The sequence below is a fragment of the Eschrichtius robustus genome, chromosome 12, assembly GCF_028021215.1.
Source record: "Eschrichtius robustus isolate mEscRob2 chromosome 12, mEscRob2.pri, whole genome shotgun sequence".
Classification (NCBI taxonomy): domain Eukaryota; kingdom Metazoa; phylum Chordata; class Mammalia; order Artiodactyla; family Eschrichtiidae; genus Eschrichtius; species Eschrichtius robustus.
This window is the reverse complement of record NC_090835.1, coordinates 14,821,693-14,829,411: the sequence shown is the minus strand read 5'-3', so window position 1 is coordinate 14,829,411 and position 7,719 is coordinate 14,821,693. Positions and strand designations below refer to the sequence as shown.

Below are 7,719 nucleotides of genomic sequence, written 5' to 3'. Positions count from 1 at the left end.
ACAAAATGAGAAATGACTATACACTATAACCTCAAAAATGAATATTGTCAAGGACCAAGATAAATAATAGCCCAAAATATAGTGAAAAAATTCTCAATTGAAATATAGAAAAAGGGAACATTCAATTACCTCCTGGAGAACAGTGGGTTTCCTCCCAAGCCTCCACTGAAAACTATGATGTGAAACTGTTGCCACTGTTTTTCTATTAAAAATCTTCCAATGTACTTCTGTGGTGGCGCAGTGGTGAAGAATCCTCCTGCCAATGCAGGGGACACGGGTTCGAGCCCTAGTGTGGGAAGATCCCACATGCCGCGGAGCAACTAAGCCCGTGTGCCACAAGTACTGAGCCTGTGCTCTAGAGACCGCGAGCCACAACTACTGAGCTCGTGTGCCACAACTACTGAAGCCCGCGTGCCTAGAGCCCGTGCTTCGCAACAAAAGAAGCCACTGCAATGAGAAGCCCGTACAATGCAACGAAGAGTAACCCCCGCTCATCGCAACTAGAGAAAGCCTGCACGAAGCAACAAAGACCCAACGCAGCCAAAAATAAATAAATAAATAAATTTATATTAAAAAACAAGTCTTCCAGTTCAGTTTTCCTGTATTGACCCAATTCCCTGGTACTCAGGGCAAGGCTGTTTTTTGGTTTGGGCTTTTTTTTTTTTTTTTTCTTCTGTATATTGTGATTGCTTATCTGTCTAGAATAGTCTTATATGCATCCCAAATAACTCTTCAATCTGCAACCTCCTTTTGATACTTTCAGATTAGGCCCCCATTACCTTTTTTTTTTAAGTCTCATATTTTCATAATGGACAAACTCATCTAAAAGATCCTTATAGGATAATATCCAAAATCCGTGCATGGCCAAAAAGCCTTCCGTGATTCATTCCCCTAGGACACTACAAATTCCCACTTTTACCAAACTATTTATGCTTTAAGAAGACACCATGTTTTTTGATTTCTCTATACCTGTTTTAGTTGCTAGTGCCTCTTCCTAAAATATTTATACTTACCTTGTCTTCCTGGAAAACTACTACTATCTTTCAAAACCTAAAATAAATATCTTTTGCCCAGGAAGCTTTTCTCTGTCCAGCATTCTGGTTGTAGGAAACTGTTGCCTACATGGATCATAATACATGTCATTTGCAACACTGGAGGCAGATGTCCCTTGTTTGCTGCATATTAGTTTCAGAATAGGTTTTACTTTTCTGGAGGTAGAAAGATTTGGCTTAAGTCCAAAAGTATTCCTTTTTGTCACAGATCCACACATGCTGTTGAGTTTTATGTGTGCATCAGTAACAACAATGACATCAATTATATATATATATATATATATATATATATATATATATATATATATATATATATACATACATACATACACACACAAATATTCACACACCCAACACACAACTACTGTAAAGGAAGCTTCAAAACTTCCCTCAAATAATAAATTTTTTTTTCTATCTCTACCCTCACTTAGACAGCTTGGAACCTTCTCTTTTCAATGTGTTCATTGGAACCTTCTCTTTTCAATGTGTTCATTATTGCTTCCTCTGCTTAGCTCACCCATAATGCAATTAAATTAGCACAGGTGTGTGAACTACTCACAAATTATGTATACCCCACAAGCCAAGTCCATAAAAATCTAGGGTCAAGATCACAAGAACGACTCAGTAAACCCAATCAGCTCCTCCCCTCTTTTTTGCAGCTCTGTATTTTATATATATGTTAATTTGCCTGAAGTTGCTGTATTGACTTAATGGAATACCATTGCCACCTGCTGGCCATATTGAGCCATTAAAATTCTGCCATTTAACCGAATTAAAGAGATTAAAATAATCAGGTTTGGCTGTGCTATTGTTAAAGCACATATTTATACTTTTACATATTTAAAAGTAGAGTGGCCAATGTGATTCAAGTTGCCCTTTAATGGCTCATCATGCATAATTAAACTAGCCTAAGCTAACCTACAATGACTGAATGGAAGTAACATGCCTTGGTTGTCAAGAGTACAGACTTTGACATCAGAAATAGAGCCTCAAGATTTAGCTTTACCATTTTTAGCTTTGTAACCTCGGGTAGGTCACTTAACCTGTCATTGTTCAAAAGGTAAAAATGGATTTTTAGTAGCGAGTTCTTCATAGGGTTGGTATAAACAATCAATGAAATAAGAAATTTGAAATGCCAATACAGTACCTAGCATGCGGTAAGCAATCCATGCATGTTCTTGGATACTTTTCCCTCTAGTGCTGTTCTTCTCCCAGTTGCAATATTTGTAAAGTCAGTTTTATCTCTGGGCCTCCATTTTCTCATGAACTCTTCAATTTATAAATATGTGATTTTCCAATGCAGTTTCATCTGTTATATAAAGTACAATAAGCTTATGCTTAGTGCTCTATTTGTTCAACCTTAGTTACATATAAGGCAGTCAACCCTGCAAACCCCAGAGTTAAATCATTGTTTCAGTCTTCTCACAGTACTCATTTTAAAAATTAAAGCATGTTTAATATTCAATACAATGATCTTGTGTTCAGATTAATGAGTTTTTATAGTTGTAGTCACTCAAAACAAGATATAAAACATTTCCATTATCCCAGGTAGTTTCTCATGTCTTTTTTTCAATAAAAAAAGAAGAAAAAATGGAATTGTCTCAAAAACATTTGTGTCATCCTTATGCAAGTTCTATGCTAATCTTCTTTGTATCAGGCCAATTTTACTTCATTTTGCCAAAGTGGGCACTACCCATTGCATTTCTGATTACCTCCCTTATTCTCTCAGATGCAGCAGAAATTATAAAAAAGAGAAAGAACAATTAACCCAGAAATACTCTTGAGCCAATCTAAGATCAGCAAACTCTTGGTGAGTACAGAGCTGCTCCTCCACCCCCAGCCACTTAAAAGCACAAATCTCTATTTTACAAGATGTCTTTATAACATTAATGATATTTTAGAGGGAGAAGATAGGAAATCTTTTAGAGAAATGGTGGTGCCCAAGCAGAGAATAGTGGAGTTTCACTCATCACCCTTCAGAGTCTGATTCTCAGTTCTGTGGTGTTGGAGACTAGGTTTTCTTAGCACAGAGTTGATCAGGTCTTATGGACAAACACTTGCTGAGCAAATTTATATGACTTTATATATAAATCAGAAAAAAGTTTATATTAATTAATATATTAGTACATTAATAATATATTATTATAATGGATTGTTTTTCACTTAACAGAATATTTACATTCATTATCTAGGATACTGTATTCCAGTTTTTCTCAACTTTTATTTTCACTCTCTTTTTGCCACAAAGGGGCCCACTCAGTCCCCCACCCATGAAGTTTTAATACCATATATATTCTGTATATTTATTCATATAATATATGTGGTCCTGTGCTTTATACATAAAAAGTAACATTTTTTTCACCATCCTCTCCACTCCTTGGAACTAATTTTCACCTCCTTGGGGGTGATATTGACCCATTGTGGGTGTATACCCTATTTCTTGTTTCCTGCTACCTGGCAGTATGGATTATTGAATAATCATGTCATCTCATTTTCTGTATTTCTGTTACTTTGCCATCTGGGGCCTTGCTGACCCTGGAGGGTCTGCCCCTCCCAGGGCTAGCCAATTTCTAGAGATACCACTGAGCTGTCTTTCATATGCAAACCAACCTATCAGAGTCCATACCCAAACCACCTCCTTTATTGGGATCTTACACTCTGGGCCACTATTCCCCAGCCCTAATCACCTCGGGGCAGTTATCAGACAACTAGAGAGAGACCCTACACCCCAGAGGCTGCTGAAAGTATTCAAACTAGTCAATCCTGAACCTTCTTAGACTGCCTTCCCTGTTTCTTCCTATGGAAATCACAATACAAGCTCTCTCTCTCTCTCTCTCTCTCTCTCTCTCTCTCTCTCTCGCCTCCACTTCCTCTGCCTCCTGACTGACACTGGTGCTTCCCTGTGTAGCCTTGCATGGCATGGAATCTCCCCTGCTTTTGGGAACTATAACGGACTATCTTTTTTTTTTTTTTTAACATCTTTATTGGAGTATAAATGCTTTACAATGTTGTGTTAGTTGCTGCTGTATAACAAAGTGAATCAGCTATACGTATACATATACCCCCATATCCCCTCCCTCTTGCGTCTCCCTCCCACCCTCCCTATCCCACCCCTCTAGGTGGTCACAAAGCACCGAGCTGATCTCCCTGTGCTATGCAGCTGCTTCCCACTAGCTAGCTATTTTACATTTGGTAGTGTATATGTGTCCATGCCACTCTCTCTCTTCGTCACAGCTTACCCTTCCCACTCCCCGTGTCCTCAAGCCCATTCTCTACATCTGTGCCTTTATTCCTGTCCTGCCCCTAGGTTCTTCAGAACCATTTTTGTTTTTAGATTCCATATATATGTGTTAGCATACGGTATTGAGGTGGATGGACCTAGAGTCTGCCATACAGGGTGAAGTAATTCAGAAGGAGAAAAACAAATACCGAACTATCTTTTTAATGGCAGTCATCTCCTAAATCTGTTGTCCTTACTATACCCGAATAATAATAAAACCTACATTTTAGAACAATTAGATATCAAGAAGTTGGTTGGCCAGCATAAAAAATGGATAGTCTTGAGACTATGTGTTAGAGTTATGGTGAAGTCTTATAAATCCTCCCTGTCCCTTACAAAGTACCATCCTTAGTGATTTCTACACTAGTGTGAGAACTGAAAAGTGATTAATGCATGACTTTAGCAGTCAGGCTTTTGGGTTTCAAACCTTAACTTGGCAACTTCTTAGCTATGTAATCTTTTTCTCTTTTTCTTTTTAAATTGAAGTATAGTTGATTTACAATGTTGTGTTAACTTCAGGTGTACAGCAAAGTGTTTCACATATATACACATATATATGTATATACATTCTTTTTCACATTATTTTCCATTATAGGTTATTATAAGATATCGAATATAGTTCCCTATGCTATACAGTAAATCCTTATTGTTTATCTATTTTATATATAGTAGTATATATCTGCTAGTCCCATACTCCTGATTTATCCCTCCCCCCACCTTTCCCCTTTGGTAACCCTAATATTGTTTTCTAAGTCTGTAAGTCTGTTTCTATTTTGTATATAGCTTCGTTTGTATTATTTTTTAGATTCCACATATAAGTGTTATATAATATTTGTCTTTCTCTGTCTGATGTACTTCACTTAGTATGATAATCTCTAGGTCCATCCATATTGCTGCTAATGGCAATATTTCATTCTTTTTTATGCCTGAGTTATATTCCATTTTATATATATATAGCACATCTTCTTTATCCATTCATGTGTGGATGGACACTTAGGTTGCTTCCACGTCTTGGCTATTGTAAACAGTGCTGCAATGAACATTAGGATGCATGTATCCTTTTGTATTTTTTAAATATAAATTTATTTATTTTATTTTTGGCTGAGTTGGGTCTTCATTGCCACACACGGGCTTTCTCCAGTTGTGGTGAGCAGGGGCTACTCTTCGTTGCAGTGTGTGGGTTTCTCATTGCAGTGGCTTCTCCTGTTGCAGAGCATGGGCCCTAGGCATGTGGGCTTCAGTAGTTGTGGCGCATGGGCTCAGCAGTTGTGGCTTGTGGGCTCTAGAGCACAGGCTCAGTAGTTGTGGAACATGGGCTTTGTTGCTCCACGGCACGTGGGATCTTCCCGGACCAGGGATCGAACCAGTGTCCCCTGCATTGGCAGGCGGATTCTTAACCACTGCGCCACCAGGAAAGCCCAAGGGTGCACTTATCCTTTCGAGTTAAGAGTTTTTATTTTTTCCGGATATATGCTCAGGAGTGGGATTGCTGGGTCATATGGTAACAATATTTTTAGTTTTTTTAAAGAATCTCCATACTGTTTTTCATAGTGGCTGCACCAGTTTACATTCACACCAATTGCTTAGGAGGGTTCCTTTTTCTCCTTACCTTCTCCAGCATTTATTATTTGTAGACTTTTTGATGATGGCCATTCTGACTGGTGTGAGGAGGTACCTCGTTGTAGTTTCGATTTGTATTTCTCTAATAATTAGTGACATTGAGCATCTTTCATGTGCCTGATAACCATCTGGATGTCTTCTTTGGAGAAATGTCCATTTAGGTCTTCTGCCCATTTTTTGATTGTTTTTTTGATATTGAGTTGTATGAGCTGTTTGTATATTTTGGAAATTAAGCCCTTCTCGGTCACATTTGCTAATATATTCTCCCAGTCCATAGGTCATCTTTTGATTTTGTTACAGTTTTCTTTGCTGTGCAAAAGCTTGTAAGTTTGATTAAGTCCCACTTGTTTATTTTTGCTGGTATGTCTTTTGCCTTTGGAAACTGATCTAAGAAAATACTGTTATGATTTATGTCAGAGAATATTTTGTTTATGTTCTCTTCTCAGCCATGTGATCTTAAACCTCATTAGTTTGCTATGAGGATTAAATAATATGTCTGCAAATTTCTGGAGTTGCCAAGATCACCCTCACTTCTGGTACTAACTGCAAATTCAGGAGGTCCCAAGATCACCTCATGGGAATTCCCTGGCAGTCCAGTGGTTAGGAATCCTGACTCCACGCTTCCACTGCAGGGGGCCCAGTTTCGATCCCTGGTTGGGGAACTAGCATCCCACAAGTTGCATGGAGTGGCCAAAAAGAAAAGTAAAAGCTCAATCCAAGATCACTCTCAAGCTTGATAATTCCCTTAAAGGACTCACAGAAATCTGCAAAGCCACTATACTGACTGGTACAGTTTATTACAATGAAAACATACTGATTCAAATTAGCCCAGGGAAGAGACACATAGGGCAGAGTCCAGAAGAGTTCTATGTGCACAGCCTTCAGGTGTGCTCTCCTAGTGGAACCGTGCAAAGAGTGCTTATTTCTAGGAAAGATGCATGACCATATGCAGGGAAGCACGCTCAGTCTTGATGTGGAGTCTTTACTGGGGCTCCGTCATGTAGACTAGTTGACTGCCCATGTGCCTCACCTTAGGCTAAAGCCCTTCCAGAGGTCAAGCTGGTGCTGCAGGGCCCAGTCTTTCTTTGCCTCCCACCCTCTGCACCACCAATCACATTGTTAGCCTAGACTATCCAGCATGGCCTAGGCCCTAAGTAAACAGACATTCTTACCAGGTCTGACAGCCCAAGGGCTTAGAGATTACCTCTAGGGCAAAGAGCTGAACATCCCTTTGGGCAAGTAATCTTTACTGAATGTACACAAGTTGATACACTCATTAAATGCACATAACCATTAATATTTTATTGTTTTAGTGGCCATGCTAGAGTCTCTCCTGCCGCAAGAGTACTATAAAAACACTTCCAAATTCTTACACCTTTTGTTCTTCTTTTCTGGGTCTAAGCAGACACTTCTGTGTTGTTAAGAGGCTTTTTAGTTATTCATAGTAACATGTACCAGATTAAAACTCATAGCTTTGGTTAGACCCACCCTAGTTTTGTCTTGTTACTTTACCCCTTGAATGACCTGGGTGTTACCAGACCTTTTCAGGTATATATTTATAGACAACCCATGGGGCTGTTTTGATGGTTGATCTGATGGTTGATCTCATTCATTATATACTGGATCTTACTAATCTCACCTTTAGTGTAATCTTATTTCCATGTTGCTTAGGGATTTATCACTTTAACTTCTTATATTCCACACAAGAACCTATACCCACTATTTCAGCAGCCAAAGATTTTTTTCATGAGCAGCACTAAAAGCTCA

The 7,719-nt window shown here is 38.7% G+C and overlaps 1 non-coding gene across 1 annotated transcript; it reads right to left on the bottom strand.

Moving 5' to 3' along the window:
• Positions 1-2,637: 2,637 nt before the first annotated feature.
• On the bottom strand, positions 2,638-2,742 carry LOC137774292 (U6 spliceosomal RNA). Its single transcript, XR_011075821.1, has one exon. It is a non-coding gene; the product is annotated as a U6 spliceosomal RNA (small nuclear RNA).
• Between the last annotated feature and the right edge of the window lie 4,977 nt (positions 2,743-7,719).